Consider the following 18260-nt stretch of genomic DNA (forward strand, 5'->3'; position numbering starts at 1 on the left):
TAAAGAATTATGCTATTAAATTATTTCTAAAGAATATAGTGGGAAGAGGATACATGCTCTGCATACAGGTGGCCCTGGATTTATTCCTTGGCAGCTAAAAGATGTCACATTTCAAGGATGGAAAAGAACTTGAGCTGCAGACAATTCATATAGATAGTATTGGGCTAGATGGACCAAAGCAGAGGCGTAGGCTGCTCAGCTTCCCAGGGAAGCGGGGCACAGGACTAAACCTGGGACATGCACAGGTGTATTCATCTATATGTATCCATTATTTACATTTCTAGAAATCACCCTCCATCAACAATTGATCGCATGGTTTTAAAAATGGAATATATGTTCATTCTGTAAAATGAAGCCCATGATCTAAAATAAAAATCAATAAACTTGCTACATGAATTAAAACAAATTCATTTGTTCTAAAGCACTGAAGATTAGCTAAGTACAGAGAGCACCAATGAGAAGAAATGTGTCTAGTATATGCACTGTTAGACTTATTCCACAATGGATGTTTTTCTTCTGATTAGTGCTGCCTGGATGAACTAATTTGCTATAATGTTAAGATTCATCTCCCGAACTATTTCCTTATGTCCATGTAGAAGAGCCATGTGATTGAGCCAGGCTTGCCCTAGGAGAATGGGCATGAGAATGACCTTTCTGATGTATATGATGAAGCAGGTAGAGTAAGGCTGATTTTAATCAGCTTTGTCAGTTCTGGTAGTAGCTGTCACAGATGCTTCCCTTGTGTCCCACTCAGAAGATCAACCACATCCTGAAGAGCTGAAAGTTTAACTTTCTGCTCCCTTGCAATATCTAACAGCATATCTGTTAGATGAAACTGAGAAGATATCTGATATCTGTTAGATGATATCTAACTGAAAACTGATAACATGAAAACTGAAAACTGATATCTAACATGAAAAGCGATATCTGTTAGATGAAACTGAATCGAGAAGCATCCATATCAGTTGCGTAAAACCCTGCAATTGATGTGTTATCAATCTCTCCAGTGGCAAACTTTTCAATGCTGCTCATGTGTTGGAACACATCTGAGGAAAAGCTATTGTGTAAACTGCTGCTGATATTATCAACTACACCATAAAAGATTTTTCTGTACTTTTCTCAGGAGACTCAAATTGATGAGGCTCGCACACAGCACCTATGTGACATGGAGGCTTTCTGCACCTAGGTAGGGTGGAACTTTCTAAATCTAAATATTTTACTGGTAGTCTGTGACCAGAACACTTCAAAGTTGTTCCTCAGTTGCTTTGTACTCTTCTTGGTGGATGAAGGAATTTCTGCTCAGTGGAATTGTAGGTTACGTTTTTGAAGCATTGCATTTAGCGTCTTCAAACAACCAAACATAAGCACCAACATCTGCAGCATAAAGAAAGAATCAAATCTCTTCCGGTTTTGTGTGTATCCATCGGCTTTTGGCCCAACATTTCCTCTCACCTCAATTGACACAAATTCAAAGCATTCAGTCAGCTCTCTACAGGTAAGGACTACTGACTATAAGGAAGCTGCTCTGACAGCATCTTGTGAGACAAAAAAATATCCAGATGTATGTTCTCTCTCCCTTAAAAATATTTAAACCAGGCAAAACTCTTGGGTGAACTTCTGACAAAAGCATTATAGTCAGCTATTTCACTCAAAAACTTTATACAAATATTCACATTTCCTGATACATTTCCTGAGCCTCTGGATGGGGCGGTTTATAAATGTAAATAATAATAATAATAAATAAATAAATAAATAACAATACAGCTTGCATCACTAAGTTCACAGCATGGGCTACTCAGTACACATAAAGGGCTCTTGGTTCCTCTTGCTTCACTAGAGCCTACAGTCTACTAATGAGTCCAGCTGCATTCGGAGCTCCATCACAGCATTGCTCACGGCTAGGGATGTGCACAAACCTGTTCGTAAGCCCTTTTACAGGCCTCCAAACAGGTTCAAAAGATCGGTGGTTCAAAAGATAACTTTAAGGAGTGGGGAGGATGCACTTACCCCCTCTGCTGCATTTTCCCCACCAGCACTCTCTTTTAAAACAGTCCGGCAGGGCGGCAGCATACCTACCTGCCACTCCGTTCCCTCCTCAGACTAGAAGTGACCGGAAGTACTCAGTGTGTGTATGCACGTTGGGCATGTGCACTTGTGAGTCATGCTTGCTCGCGCACCCAACGTGAGCATGCATGCTGGGTACTTCCAGTCACTTCTAGTCTGAGGAGGCAGCGGGGCAGCAGACAGGTATGCTGCCGCCCCACTGGCCAATTTTTAAAGGGAGTGCCAGTGGGGGAAATGCAGTGGTGGGGATACGTGCACCCTCCCCAGTCCTTAAATTTATCCCCCACCCGCTTTGGAACCAGCAGGCACCAGTTCTATGCACACCACTAGCCACGGCACCTATCAAGAGAACAATTAAAGCGGCAAAGTATGGCTTTCAAAAAACAGAAGGGTTTTAGACGTTATGACATCGGTTTCAGAAAAGCTGAAAAACAATTCTTCCGCAGGCATATCTTCTGTGGCAATGCAAAAGCAAAATGAAACCTGCGCCTTTGTGGTACTATCTGTAGGCATCTACAATTTCACTGTAGAAAACAGCTTCTTCGGTTTCTCTCACTAATGTACATAAAGCATTGTGAGCCAAGGTTTTAAACATCTCATTCACAACAGAAGGTGAATTTGTATGATTCAACCTGATCTCAGCTGCAGAACACCATCAGCATGAAGCAGCAAGAGCTGACTAAGCTTCGACCCTTCCTCAAGATTACCATGAACTGTCAGAATCTGACCGGCAAGGTACCTAGCAGAGGATAAAATTTTCAGAAGTACCACCAGTTTCTTGCATTTGCTTCTGTTTCCTTTCTGAGCTAGTGACATTTACCCCACCTTTAGCAGCAGCAATAGCCTGAACAGCTGCACAATGAATGTTTGAATTTGGATGGCTCTTAAATCTTTCTAATGCTTTCTTCCAGTTTGAGAAGCCAATCTTAACAAAAGCTTCATATACATCCCAGTCTCTTGAACATTTTGGAAGAGAAGCATTGGCTGTACAACAGATGCTGCAATATACTTTGCCCATTTCATAAGAGAGCCCACTTCACAAGAGAACTCATAGGTTCTCTTCCAAGTGTCCTTGTACTGATGGCCAGGTGGCTTTCTTTTCACACCAGGAACACTGATCTTTGAGGGCATGTTTTCTGCAGTAAGTCCAATGGAGCTGGCAGTGTAACTTTCACCAGTGGTCTTAGCAGCACTTGGCGGCCCTGGCAAGAACTGCCCCCACCGGGAAATTTGCCATTTATGCCCCTCAACCAAAGTTCTGAATCAGTATAAGGGAGCTTCATATATGAATGTTTAACATTATAAAACTCAAGCAGAATATGAAAGAGGATGACACATGCTGTGACATAAAACTATAATTTCATCTTCACATGTCCATTCCTTCACAATCCAGCAAGCTTCAGCTCTCAGAAGTTACAAAGCCTATACCTGCCTTTCAAGTGAAAGGCAAGTAACAAAACATTCCCTCAGAAACCTAATTAAAGAGATCTGGAGAGCTTCAATGATGTTTTTCATTCTAACTCAGAGCTCTGCTGGAATGAAAATAGGAGGGAGAAGCACGTTCTGGGAATCCTAGGATCTGTATTTGCTGGTACAGCCAGGGTCTTTTCTTGATGGGATGAGATGGAACAATATATTGGGGTACTTCCTTTTCATAAGGCAGCTGCAGTAATACAGAGACAAAGGAATGTTTAATATGTCTTGGAAATTATCTGAAGGCCACTTCCCCTGCCCCCATGATCACAAGGTGATGGCATAAATTATTAAGTGACGAACTTAAGCCAGAGCCCAGGGGCAGCTCCTCAATCAGGCGAGGTGAAGTGATGGTCTCAGGCAGTGTCTATGTCCTAGGGCAGTGAATGCAGGCATCTCACTCTGCCCCACATCACCTGGGGGTCATTGCCTCACCTTGCCTCATTGGTGAGCCATCCCTGGAGTCTGGTTAAAGTTTGTCACTTTAATGATGAGGGGGCAATGCCTTCTGCAGATTCCTTGATCTTAAGTTGGCTGAGAGGGGCAGCATTGAGCCAAAGTGTATCACCTGTTGAATTAAAGTTGGGTTGCGAGTCTCTAGTTTCCACACTTTAGAAGGTGGAGAGCCAATCCCTTGTTGTTAGTTATTGGAAAGTTGTGGCCTTTTACTTCTAATTATGCCTTGTGTCTTCATTTGTCTGTGTGCAATTCCAGTTTACATCTGAGTTTGAAAATATGTTTCTCTTCCATCACCAGTGAGTGGCAAGCAATTCCAACACCTGGAGAATGCAGCATATATTAATTTATTAGTACATTTTATACTGTCCCATACAAAAAAGTCCCTGGGCAGTCCCTGGGTGGGTATACATATCTATACATGCATTCTGTATTCACACATACCACTAACACTCTGGTCTAGTAATGATACCTTGTCCATAGGGCAACATCTAATGTGAAATTTGAAATACATTAAAAAATCATCCCAGTTCTACTAAATGTTTAGAGACATTAGCTCTCATTCTTGCTCAGCTATAAGCAGGAACATCAATAAGTGAATGTATTTAACTCTCATGAGGGTAACATACAGATACATACAGATTAGATGAGACATACAGATTATTCAAAATTGAAAATACAGACAAGTTTGAACAGTTTAACTGTTATTGCAGAAATGGGGGTGGGGGGGAGAGATGTAATGCATCATATTTAATTTCTATAACTTTTTCATTGTTACCGGTTATTTTCCAAGTATTTTCCCCTTCAGATAATTATACTTGGATATTCTTTAAAGCAACAGAACATACAAAGAAAAATTGCTCTGCTATTTCCTCCACCTCCTCAGAAGAAATTAACATTCATTACATGCTTGCGCTTGAGAACAATGTTGTAAACTAGGCTTCTTCCAATATAGTTATCAATAAACAAGAAAAAAGGATACAATTTTTGTTTCTGGAAAACCAGTGTAGTGTAGTGGATAGACAGTACACTACACAACAAGGAAAAGAGAGACCCAGATTCAAGCCTCCACTCAGCTCTGGAGCTCACAAGGAATGTAACCCCATGCACTTCTTTGGAATTCTCTCCCCCTTCAGATTTGTCTAGCCCTCTCTCTTTAAATCCGTACTGGATATCTTTCTTTTCTGCCAGGCATTTGCCCTGTGGTTTACTTTATTTCCTTTCCATTATCTTTTTTAGTTTGTATTTTTAATTTAATTTTTGATTGTAATTTTTAATGTTACCTTATTTACATGTCATTGTACACCGCCCAGAGCCTTTGGAGTGGGCAGTATATTAAATGCTTTTAACAAACAAATAAATATCCTCTTCTCATACTTATGGTGGGCCACTTCAGACAATACCATCTGTTGGCTCTCCCCAACACACAATGAGGGACATGGGTGTGTTATCCCATTCCCCCTCACAGTGTGCCATTTCATTCTGCATATTCATATGGGGACACAGACTGTCCCAGCCATTCTTCAGACACAGTTTAAATACTACATTATCACCAATTCATAAAGTAGTATTTAAACTGCAGAGGAGGTCCGCATATATCTTCTGCTGGTTCAGTTGACAATGACTCAGGGTTGGGGCTTTTTGGCAGCCACTCCTTAGCTCTGGAACTCACTCCTCACCAGAAGGGTTGACATCTTTGTCAGCTTTTAAGAGGGCCTTAAAGACACATCTTTTTATTCAGGCATTTGATGGTTGTATCAAATTGTTACATTTCTCCCCCAATACATTTATAAAAACTGTTATTGAAAAGCAAAGAAAAAAAGAGGTACAAGCCTATGACTTACATTAGACATATAATACTGTACAATGTCATTCTTGGTAATTTTTAAACTACATCTTTCCAAACTTGAATGAACTGGGTTGTCCCCTCCTTATCATAGTTTTTATAGTTCAGAAATAATAATAGATCCTGCCAAATTATAATAAAAGATTGGGATGGAATTACACTTTTTCAAATCTTTAAACAATAAGTTAGTTTTTCAGCTGTTACAACATACCAGGGTTTGCTATACCAATCCTCTAGGGACAACTTTCCCTTTTCCTAATTTTTAGCTATGATCAATCTAGCTGCTATCAACATACAGTAAATCTTTAGATTTTAGAGTCTCTAATTCTCCTGAAGAAATACCAAACAGTGCCAAGTGGGGATCTGGCCAAATCTGTTGGTCAGTGATTTTCACCATCTCTATAAAAACCAATTTCCAAACATTCCTAACTCTTGGACAAGTTCACCATAAATGGTAGTAAGTCCCCTTCTCCATACAATCAGTGTTCCAGCATTTAGCAGACGTGTTCTTCGCAATATGCAGTAATCTCACTGGAGTCATATACTGTCTATGGACTATATTCATATAATTTCCCTTTATTTGAGTGAAGACAGAATAAAGATTTAGTAGTCCAGACTTTTTTCCATTCTCCTTCATGAAAAGCTCTAATTATTATGTTTAGAACTGTCCTAATTTTATTTTAATTATTGTTTTAAGCAATAAAGAAATCTGAATGAATGAATGAATGAACCTTTTTATCCAATTACCAAATTTCTTCCTATTTTTCATGATTTGCAAAGTGCAAAAGCAGTTAAGAAGGAAGACTAGAATAATGCAGTACTAAAGCATGTGTTAGGAAATTAATACTTTTAAGAGTAACACGTTCTAATTTAAGTTGTCCTCCAAGACAACATTCACTTATAGTTTTGGAGCTTGAATAGCACTAGTAATTTCTGCTACCGTCTGTTGCTGGCAACAGAAAACCAACAGGCAAAGCTGAGACACACAAAAAAGTGTGACTGTGTTGACCTTTAGTTTATTTAGCTTGTCTGTTTGCTAAAGAGACTAGCATGTGGGAAGGTTTGCTTGAAGCCCAAAGCTTAAATGGTTGACATGAGTTTTTCTTGGAAAGAGTAATTGTTTGCTTGACTACATGTGATGGAGGAAAACACTTTCCTAAGGACACAAATTGTGATGGAGAAAGCTGCCTGAAAATACATTGGAGATGTTGCTGAAGTTAATTGATAGAGAAATGGATTATATGTTCCACATCTACTAATATAAAAGTTATTTAATGGACACATATCAAGTGTCCAAATCCTTAACTATAATCATACTTGACACTATGCATGTGGTATTGGGCAATTTTTCACTGCATACAATTTTGATAAAAGGATAAAATACAAAATTGTATTGGGATCATATGCAATGAAAAATAGGATTGAATTGGATCAAATGGTATCAGTGGTGCGGGGAGAGCTTTACTGTTGGATGATCAGTGGGCTCCTCTTTTATTTCTAAACTTGAAATCTGCTGCTTTCAGGGCAGCAGCAGCATTTTAAAAATCACCCTTTTTTACTTGCAATTGCTCTCAGTGCTCTGGGAAAAGAAAGCAAGATCACATCTTTACATCCTTTAACCCAGTGCATTGCTGGGGGAAATTACCATTCCCTGTAACTAAGGGGTGGAAATTTCGCCACAATAATGTACCAGGGAAAGGACACAACATTGTGACATTGTTTCCTTCCCCAGTGCATTGTGGGGCAATTGCGTTTTTAAAAGGTAGCATTTTGAAGCATCACTGCTTCTACTGCCTGGTAAGCAGCAGATTTCCAACTTAAATACAGAAGTGGAGCCCACTGATCATTTAATAGGTAAGACACCCACCCACCACCAATGCATTTTTTAAAACTTATTTATTTATTTATTTATTTATTTGACTTGTATATCGCCCAAACATTTGTCTCTGGGCGGTTAACAATAACGTAAAAACAACTAAAACAAATATAAAAGGTTAAAACAGTTTAACAATTTTAAAATGTTATAAAATTAAAAACTACAAATTTAAAAAGCTGACAAAGCTTGGGTGAAGAGATGGGTCTTCAGATGTTTTTTTAAAAATAGTCAGGGATGGGGAGGATTGCATCTCAGCAGGCAGTGCATTCCACAATCTCGGGGCAGCAATTGAGAAGGATGGTCTCCATGTGGCCACCAGACGAGCTGGCAATAACTGGAGACGGACCTCCTCAAGTGACCTCAATGGGCGGTGGGGCACATAACGAAGAAGGCATTCTCTTAAATACCCAGGGCCTAAGCCATTTAGGGCTTTATAAGTTATAACTAGCACTTTGTATTCTGCCTGGAAACCAACTGGGAGCCAGTGTAGCTCCCTCAGCAAGGGAGTAATGTGGTCTCTCCGAGATGACCTGGAGACCAAACTTGTTGTAAGTTTGTTTGATTACAGTTTTATTGTTTTGTTTTCTAATCGTATTTTATTGTAAGCTGGCCAGAGAAGCAGTATGCTGGAGGCATGCCCAGTGCAACCATGCCTTTTCGGCATTAATCAGCCACCCCTGGCAGGGAAAGGGCATTTAAACCCATTCCTCACACCACTTGCACCACTCCTCTTGCAAGGGCCATACAATCATACAGTCATGGCCATGCGGCCATACAGTCTCGCACAAGCACAGTTACTGGTTCCAGGGATGGAGAGGGGAACAAGTTTTCTGTTATTCCTGGAAGTAATAACTTCCTAGGAAGTAATGACTTCCTAGGAGGCAGTATGTATATGAGGGCAGGCAAAGGATCCTTTTTGATCCACTGTAACAAAGGATGCTCTTGGAATGGTAGACCCGAGCCAAGCAGTACAGGAAGTCCCAACACACTGCAGCCCCTGTGTCGGCTTGCCAACTGAGGATGACCAGTCTACTGAAGAGGACCAGAGGCTCCATGAGATTTGGGTCTCTGTCAGATCGAATTCTCGTGATGTAGGCCATCCATCTATAGGGCCCCCTGCTGATGTGGGGCTCATAGTATCTTTGGTTAGTAATAAAATCACTCTGTGCCACCAAAAGGATTGGCAGTGGCAGCCCCAGCAGCAGGGGTGGCTGTGGGGGTGGCAGCAGCTCCCCTCTACCCCCACTGGACTCCCCCCAGAGTAGCCTGGGCCAGCAGGAGCCTGGTTTGGATCTTCTCTGGCTCAGACTACGCTAGGGAAGGCCAGTGGGATGAGGGGAGCCACTGTCACCCTCCATTGCCCCCCTGCACTGCTGATCCTTTTGATGAGTATTACTGATTCCCCCCTGCCCTCTCTAGGCCTAGGGAAGCCTCCTTGATTCCCTAGGAGTAAAGGGGAGTCCTTACCAGAGTCCCCTTTACCAGTAGAACCCTGAACCAGTCTGTTCAGACCTTCTCTGGCCTGGGCTACTCTAGAGAAAGCTGGTGGGGTGGGGGAAAGCCGATGCCACTTTTGATTGCCACCCACCCACCCCCTCCACTGCTGATCCTCTTTGTGAGTACTACTGACTCCCTTCCTGCCCCCTCTAGGCCTAGGGAAGCCCCCCCCCCGCCCCTTTCCTAGTAAAGGGGAATTATCACCAGATTCCAATTTACCAGTAAACCCTGAAACGGTCTGTGAACCAGTCTGGTCCAGCAGTCTGGACCAGGTCCAATTCGACTGGAATTGGAACTGGACCAGGTCGGTTTGAATCCAGTTTGGATTCGAACCGAACCAGAAAATCCAGTTTCATGCATACTCCTACCGTGGGGCATACTGGGGCAGGACATCCGCTGCTCTCATGGCTGTACTGGGCAAAAGGAAAACATTTATATGTGTTGTGGGTTGACCAGGCTGCAAGAGGGATCACTGGGACTGCTTCTTCACAGCAGTCACCAGGGTAGGATGTTGCTGGGGTACCCTTCCCTGGGGCTTGCATGGATCCAGCAACTAGGCTGGTAAGCAGCAGCCCTTTGGCCCTCATGCATGTCCTTATGGTCTCATGAGAGAGCTGTCTTTGGGAGAAGAGATGCACATCTATTGCACGTGTGTTGTCACACTGGGCTTTCGAGCCCATCCCTGTAACCATCATCCAGGTGTAACCCAGGATGGTTCTTGGCTAAGGTTGCATGCTTGCATCCCAGGGGAAGGGGCTGGGTCCCCCTTGCCCTACAAACTGGTACAAAAAATAGAACAGAACCACTTAAGCATTCTAGGAGCTACCATTCAACCAAAACGTTGGATTCTCCTGTTGATGGTAGACTTTCCTTTTCTGGCATGCATGGTACCGTACCAGTCTGGGGAACCTCCAAGCTGGGGGGCCAAGGCTGAATATTTGGATACACATACATATAGTGCAGTGTTTAGGGAAGCAATATATAAAGTTGGTTGGAGCAGCAGCTTCCATAGGAACCTTAATAATACAGGCACTGTCCAGGCATCCAGGGAAATCAGTACCCACACTTCACATGCAACACCTTAGAAAGGATGCCTTGTTGGGCAGCCGCACTTGATCAGGTGTGTCATTAATGAAAGGGTTCCTTGAGTGAATGCCCCCACCCCTTCCCCAGATGGAAGCTGTCAAAACATAGGAACATAGGAAGCTGCCATATACTGAGTCAGACCATTGGTCTATCTAGCTCAGTGTTGTTTTCACAGACTAACAGTGGCTTCTCCAAAGTTTTATGCAGGAATCTCTCTCAGCCCTATCTTGGAGAAGCCAGGGAGGGAACTTGAAACCTTCTGCTCTTCCCAGAGTGGCTCCATCCCCTGAGGGGTATATCTTACAGTGCTCACACTTCTAGTTTCCCATTCATATGCAACCAGGGCAGACCCTGCTTAGCTAAGGGGACAAGTTATGCTTGCTACCAGAAGACTAATATGAGGAGCTCAGAATATAGGACACATCCTTTCAAAATATTGAAGACTAGATTGATTGATTGATTGATTGATTGATTGATTATTTATTTATTTATTTATTTGATTGATTGATTGATTGATTGATTGATTGATTGATTGATATACCACCCTCCCAAAATGGCTGAGGGCGGTTTACAATTAAAACAAACCACTAAAACAATAAAGAGCTAAAAACAAATTAAAAACAATATAACAACAATCAACAATTTAAAAACATTTTAAAACAACAATTAAACAATTACAGTCATTAAAAGCCCCCAAATCAGGTTAGAATATTAAAACAGATTTAAAAACCCTGGAAAGCCAGGCCAAACAAATATGTTTTAAGGGCTCTCCTGAAGGCTAATAGAGAATTCAAATTGTGGATTTCCGCAGGGAGCGCATTCCACAGCCCTGGAGCAGCCATAGAGAAGGCCCGCTTCCGTGTCACCACCAGAAGAGCTTGGACAATTATAAACTTCCCTTTCCCCCATGCACTGAGTGGACCATTGTGGTGATGGGTGCATAAAATTATGCCCTACCACAAATAAGAACTCATTATGTGAGTCAAGACTGAGGTAGCACGACACAGATAGCTCCAGTGGACAAGTTGCTATGACACCAATCAGAGGGAGACTGTGTCCTTAAATACCTCTGCACTCAAGCGATCCCTTCTGGGTTCTGCAACCCCACCTGGAAAATAGAAAACTTAAAGTGACAGCCTTCTTTCCCAGAGTCTGGCACTCCTCCTATCAGAGGGATCCTGCCTAGTCTGCTGTATAATATTAGTGAGAACATAAAAGGGTAGGAGGGGCTGGCTCTTCACAGGACTCAGGCTCTGGGGATGCTGTTTCTGGGGTTTTCAGTTCTGGAGTTCCTTCAAGTTCTGGGCCAGTATCAGGGCCTGGGTCTAGTTCCGGTCCAGCCTCCTCAGGTTCAGAATCAGAGTCCCTACTCTGGGCAGCAGGGGCGTAGCAAGGTTGGAGTGGGCCCAGAGACAAGATTTTAAAATGCCCCCCCCCCCAAGTCCAGGGCCTCCACACACCCCAGGCCCCCAAGGATTTAAGTCTGATATTCCAAAATAAGTATGCTGCCTGCAAATACATTTCACTGAATACACACACACACGTCACAATATATAGTGATATACATTGAGTACTATACATTTGTATTACTTTTAATGCCTAGAACACACTAGAAAGATGAATTATTAAAATGGGCCCCTCGCTGCAGATTAGCAAAGGAGACTTTCAACCATGCAGGGTGAACCTATGTTTGTTTTCTCAGAATTCTGAACAAATTCAGTCAAGTTTGATTGCAGGAGGTTTTTCACAGGAGGCTTTTAAAGCCCTTTAAGACACATCTCCTCTGGAATGGAGGTGCTGCATTCACATGTTGGCCAGATTTACCCTGAAGCCCCTGCAAGTTATTGGGGAGCAGTTCACACACAAGAAAAATAAAATAAAAGCACAAGACATGCTTCACAGTTTTCACTCAGACCTTCTGGGTTGCAAAACAACTTGAACATAAGTGCATTTATAAATGAATGAATGAATAAATAAAATTAATAAAATACTGTTCCAGAAGTTTTTGCAATTTTCTGCCATGAAACAAGCCACTTATAGGACTTTTTAGATAGTTTTTTTAAGTCAGCAAATTTTCCAAGCTGTTTCAAAATAAATATTCAGAGACTTCTCGGTCCCTCCCCCCCCCCATATCCAAGCCCCATGGCAAGCAGATCCCTATATATGGGGGCGGGGGGGGGGGCGGGAAAGGTAACCACAAAAAGGAGTTCACACTCTACCTGGCAAATGCTGGTCTGGGTTAAGCAGGACAGCAAGGGGTCTTCTGCTGCAGAGAACACTCTGGCTGCCTCCTCCTTCCTGGCTGGCTTGGGCCCTACTCGAGTTCAGGCTTCACTGCGGCCTACACGGAGGCCTCCGTGGAAGCCCCGCCCACCCGCCGATCAGCTGAGAGGCGGGAGAAAAGGAGCTCTTTGCAGCTTGCCTGCTGCTTCCATTGCGGCCAGCAGAACAAGCAGGAGAGACGGCGAAGAGGGCAAGTGGCTGAGAGGCTATGGGGCTGGGCAGGGGGCAATGGGGAGTCACATGAGGTGCCTCTGGGGTGCCCCTCCAGGCAGTGGGGCCCCCAGACAACTGTCTCCCCTTGCCCTATCATTGTTACGCGCCTGCTGGGCAGAGATAATGACATATTACATGCCAGGCTAGCAATAATGAAGTCAAAACCCTGTACTCCATCTCACCTCCTCCCCAAATCATCAGCATACTGGCTTCTTACAACAGGAGTAAATTGTAGGAGAACCTAGAAAGCAGCAGGGACCTGCTAAGTCATGGATGCATCTCACCTTCCATGAGATCCATCAAATGACCTGGCATACCATAGTGTCCCAGCAAGGTCAGTTCCAGAGGGTCAAAGATCTAATATGTGGTACACAGTTTGTCTACCCATAAATGCACTTTGCCCCCTCTCTGCCCTTTCATTTCTTCCCTAGTGCTGCTGCTGTACCTCAGCACAATAGCAAGGAGCAGCATGGTAGAAAAGAAGAGCATTATGTTGAAGCAATATGAAAAGCCCCCTTGTACCTTATCCTCTGAAAAGGAAGGGAGAATAATTTTGACCAGTCAGAATATCTCAGTAAAATTTCACAGGGGATTTGTAATTCAAAGTATCCCCCACCCCACTCCACCCCACCCAGTTTTATTCAACAATCATCTATTGGAAATCTTGTTATAGTAGAGTACATGAAACTTACAGAGGAACACATGAGAAAGTCATGTTCCTGCCCTCAGAGAATTAATCTTCCTTCCTTTCTTCCTTCCTTCTTTCAAATTTGTAGACCATCCCAAACTTCCATCTCGGGGTGGTTTAGATATTTAGATAGGAAAGGGAATAAGAGACAAATGTACTTACACATACTTGGGTTTATTTTCAGCTATAGATGCAGATTAAGGAGTTAAGCCTAAGGCTTTGTTAAAAAGTGAGTTTTGTACTAGGATTTGAACATTGTCCCTACACCTGAAAAGATAATTGTTTTATAGGTGCTTCCCTCATACAAACAAAGAAAACTTAAATAAATTTAACTAACGATGTACTCAGCAACAACTCCATTTTCTCCTTCTCCTTCTCCTCACTTTTCCTTTTTTGACTCTTCCCCCACACTCTCTACAGGATCCCCACTGGGACAAACTTTTCAACAACAACATAAAAATTACTAGATAGAATACAACAATAATGCAATAAACACTCTGGACTACTGCAATGAGTGAAAGGGGCATAACTTTATTCAACAATTGGTACCTGAATTGAAACAAAACTTCACCCTGATGCAGTACAGGCCCAACAGGCAGGATGCCTCTGAGTACTGGTTGCAGGGGCGTAACAGCAGGAGAGAGGTCATGCCCTCAACTCCTGCCTGTGGCTTCCTGCGGCATCTGGTGGGCCACTGTGCGAAACAGGATGCTGGATTAGATGGGCCTTAGGCCTGATCCAGCAGGGCTGTTCTTGTGTTCTTAACCTAGGTTTGAGGTCAGACAACAGCGTCCTTCCCCAAAATCTTACAGGTGGCACATCCTGACTTGGAGCATTGAATCAGGCCAATGCTGATTCCTGCTCCTCTTAGCCTACCCTGTACGGGTAAAGTCACTTTCAGAGGCTTTGCCCTTCCAAGCCACTCAGCCTTTGAGGTCTGTGGAGCCCCCAAAGCAGGCAGGAGTGTCCCCAGAGCCGTGAAGTCTTTAAGGATCGATTGACTGCTCTCCTTTTTCTAAACAAGCCCAAGCGTGTTCACCAACTAATCCCCCCTGCACTGCACCTGATGAGTTGCGACCCATTAGCTAACTAACCAAGGAAAGGAAAGAAACAACACTGAGTAATGAAAAAACCTCCCCAAACTTGAACGATCTGTTGGGAAGTCAAAAATTCCTACTTGGACCCCAAAAGGATGAACATCAAAGCTTATTCTGTGTCTACGTGAGAGAGAAGAGGAGCTCAACTGGCTGAAGGGGAGAAGACAGAACACCACAATTGGTCTGCCAAGCTCTGCCCCCTTCCTGCTCAGCCAATGGCCTTTAAAGCCTTATGCCCTCATCAAAGAGGGTGAGGCAATAACACACACACGGTAAAAACACAAGAGGCTGGGGAGTGACCACAGACTGACCAGCCTGAGAAGGGCACCACAGAGGTGTTCTGGGAGGAGCTTTGTCCTACTCTAAATTTTATTAGACATTTAAATTTCAATTTACTGAAAAGCCAGTGCTTCTTGAAAGTATTGAGAACACTGATCACAACAAATTTGCTTCATCATTGCCATTTGTGGATTGGACATAATTTAAAGTGCATGAAAGGCGAACAATATCAAACAATATGAGAAAAACTAAATTATTCATTATTAAATCTGACAAACATGTAAAAATAAATAATGCATCATAATTTATGGCAACATAGTTACACTTAATTTATTCAAAAACTTGACTGGATAATCTTGCATTAATTTTAAAATATATCCTTCTATGCCTGTGTATTATACAAAACAAAGTGACTTAAATAGTCTAGAAAATATGCATTAAACCCACTCCAGCTGTCCCTATTCATTAGTCGTATTAGACTGAAATTTGGCCATTTAAGAAATAAAAAGCAACAAGAAAAAAGCAAATACACGAGTTTTTAAAGAATGTTTTCCTATCTTTTCCATGAAATTACCACCCAATAGATGTTTTCCCAATAAATATAAACTCATAAAGCCCAAAATGGGTTAGTCACCCGCCTTACAGACCACTCCTTTTTTATTCCCCACTATGTATTACCTCTGAGATCTATAGAGGACACCGCCAATCAGAGGCAAATCAGAACGCTTATGCATAATTAACTTACTAGCTTCTGGCTTGAGTATGGGACAGAAACTGCCTTGCTCTCTCTGGTGGATGACATATTTCAGAAGATGGCAGCTAGGGATGAACTGGGGCAGTGGAGGGATCCAGCTAGGACACACTAACCATAGTATTCTTCTGGGTAATCTGGTTTGGGAGTCAGGGGCACTTTTTTTACAGTGGCCACCATCCAGGGAGGGATTGGTGCTGTGTCCACCATTGAATGAGGCAATAATTAGGCCCCTCCTTTAAAAGCCCTCATTGGACCCAACATCCTCTGATAATTTCTGACCTTGTTTCTGGCATAGTATTAGAGTGCATGGTGGTATCTCAGTTCCAGGCAGGCCTGGATGAAACTGGACATTCCTTAGAGTCTGGCTTCCAGCCCAATTATGGGACAGAAGCTGCCTTGATTGCCCAGATGGATGACCTATACTGAAAGATAGATGAGGGGAGTGTGAACCCTGTTGATTCTCCCAGACTTCTCAGAGGCATTTGATACCATTTGATACTATTAACCATGGTATCTTTCTGGGTCATCTGTTTGGGTTGGGAGTCAGGGGCACTATTTTACGGTGGCTACTATCTTCAGGAAATGGCACTCATTCTCTAAATGCCTGCCTACAGGCAGTAATGGGCTGGATGAGGGAGAACAAATTGAAGCTGAATCCAAGCAAGGTGGAGGTGCTCAATGTGGGGGCTCAGAATCTGAGGGGTGAGTTAGATCTCCCTGTGCTGGATGGGGTTACACTCCCCCAGAAGGAGCAGGTGCACAGCTTGGGAGTACTCCTGGACCCAAGTTTCACCCTGGTATCTCAGGTGGAGGCCATGGCCAGGAGTGCTTTCTATCAGCTTCGGCTGATTCGACAGCTGGGCCCATTCCTTGAGGAGGATGACCTCAAAACAGTGGTGCACCAGCTGGTAAGCTCCCGGCTTGACTATTGCAATGCGCTCTACGTGGGGCTGCCTTTGTATGTAGTTCAGAAACTTCAATTAGTTCAGAATGCAGCAGCCAGGTTGGTCTGTGGGGCAACCCGGAGAGACCATATTACGCCTGTTTTGAAACAGCTACACTGGCTGCCAATATGTTCCCGGGCAAAATACAAAGTGCTGGTTATTACCTTTAAAGCCCTGAACGGCTTAGGCCCGAGTTACCTTAGAGAGTGCCTTCTTCTGCGTGATCCCCACCGCACATTAAGGTCATATGAGGAGGTTTGTCTCCAGTTACCACCAGCTCGTCTGGTGGCGACTCAGAGGCGGGCCTTCTCTATGGCTGCTCCGGGGCTGTGGAATGCACTCCTTGCGGAAATCCGCAATTTGAATTCTCTATTAGCCTTCAGGAGAGCCCTTAAAACGTATTTGTTTGGCCTGGCTTTCCAGGGTTTTTTAATCTGTTTTAATATTCTAACCTGATTTTGGGGCTTTTAATGACTGTAATTGTTTAATTGTTGTTTTAAAATGTTTTTAAATTGTTAATTGTTGTTATATTGTTTTTAATTTGTTTTTAGTTCTTTATTGTTTTAGTGGTTTGTTTTAATTGCAAACCACCCTGAGCCATTTTGGAAGGGTGGTATATAAATCAGATAGATAGATAGATAGATAGATAGATAGATAGATAGATAGATAGATAGATAGATAGATAGATCCTGCTTGATGACGTCTTATCTGACCATAGTCATTCGTGTATTGGTCATATCTAGATTGGATTATTGCAAATGTAGTCTATGTGGGGCTGTCCATTAAAATGGAAGCTCCAGTTGGTCTAGAATTCTGCCACAAGGATGCTTGTGGGCACTAGTGTCTCTTGGTAACACTAGTCACGGCAAAATATTATACCCATGCTGTGGCAACTGAACTGGTTACCAATTTGCTTCCACGCTAGATTCAAAGTGCAAGTTATGACCTTTAAATCCCTACACGGGGCAAGGGTGTCTAATCAACATCATCTACCCATATGAATCAAAACCCAGCCCTGGTCACAGCCCCACCATTCACTGAGATCCAGTTGGTGGGAACCAGTGCATTGCTTCATACTCAAAAGATCTAGGACATTGTCTTACAGCCCCCTTTTTGATTAAAAAAGCTCAGTCTTGTCCCCTAACAAGAATAATTATGTCTTCCTTCTCCCCAAAGGGAAGCTGGAGGATACAAGTGCTGTACTGGGTCTAAATCATCTGTTTTGCCCACAGCATAGCACCTTTTAGGGAGGAGACAAGAGACAAGGAGGCTATTCTCACGACCTCCCAAAAGTGGACTAAGGGAGCCCAGCCAACTTTGGGGAGGGTGTGTGCTACAATGGGAGCTGTGCAGCTCCTGGCAGCAAACCTCACAAAATACCCCTCCCCTTAAACCAGGTTAGCGGAGCGGCACTCCACTAACCCCGTTTAGTTGATCATGTGGGGCTCCGCACTGTGGCAACACATGAGTAGACCGCCAACTGGGAGCCTACAAAAAGCCTCCCGGCGTTGGGGGTCTCCCCGAGATGCCCCACACACTCATGCAGGGCATCATGGCACTTCTGGGGGTTGGGTGGCCCCCAATCCCCGCAGCCCCTACCGGCTCCATGACACAGTCAGTAACCATGTGAGTGGCTGATCCGGCTGCCCAGGTCGAGCTCCCTGCTTGTCTGCGGGGAGAGTGGGCTATGCCCGCTCTACCCGC

The 18260-nt window shown here is 43.4% G+C and overlaps 1 long non-coding RNA gene across 2 annotated transcripts in view; it reads right to left on the minus strand.

The window, feature by feature from the left end:
* Positions 1-1635: 1635 nt before the first annotated feature.
* LOC128327030 (uncharacterized) overlaps positions 1636-18260 on the minus strand; it is a 41419-nt gene continuing 24794 nt past the window's right edge. For both annotated transcript variants that reach the window (XR_008308412.1, XR_008308413.1), the window contains 2 exons: positions 4106-4316; positions 1636-3727 (listed from right to left, as the gene is read on the minus strand). This is a non-coding gene — a long non-coding RNA (uncharacterized LOC128327030). The remainder of the gene's footprint in view (positions 3728-4105; positions 4317-18260) is intronic.

Source organism: Hemicordylus capensis, chromosome 5, assembly GCF_027244095.1.
Source record: "Hemicordylus capensis ecotype Gifberg chromosome 5, rHemCap1.1.pri, whole genome shotgun sequence".
In the NCBI taxonomy this organism is placed as follows: Eukaryota; Metazoa; Chordata; class Lepidosauria; order Squamata; family Cordylidae; genus Hemicordylus; species Hemicordylus capensis.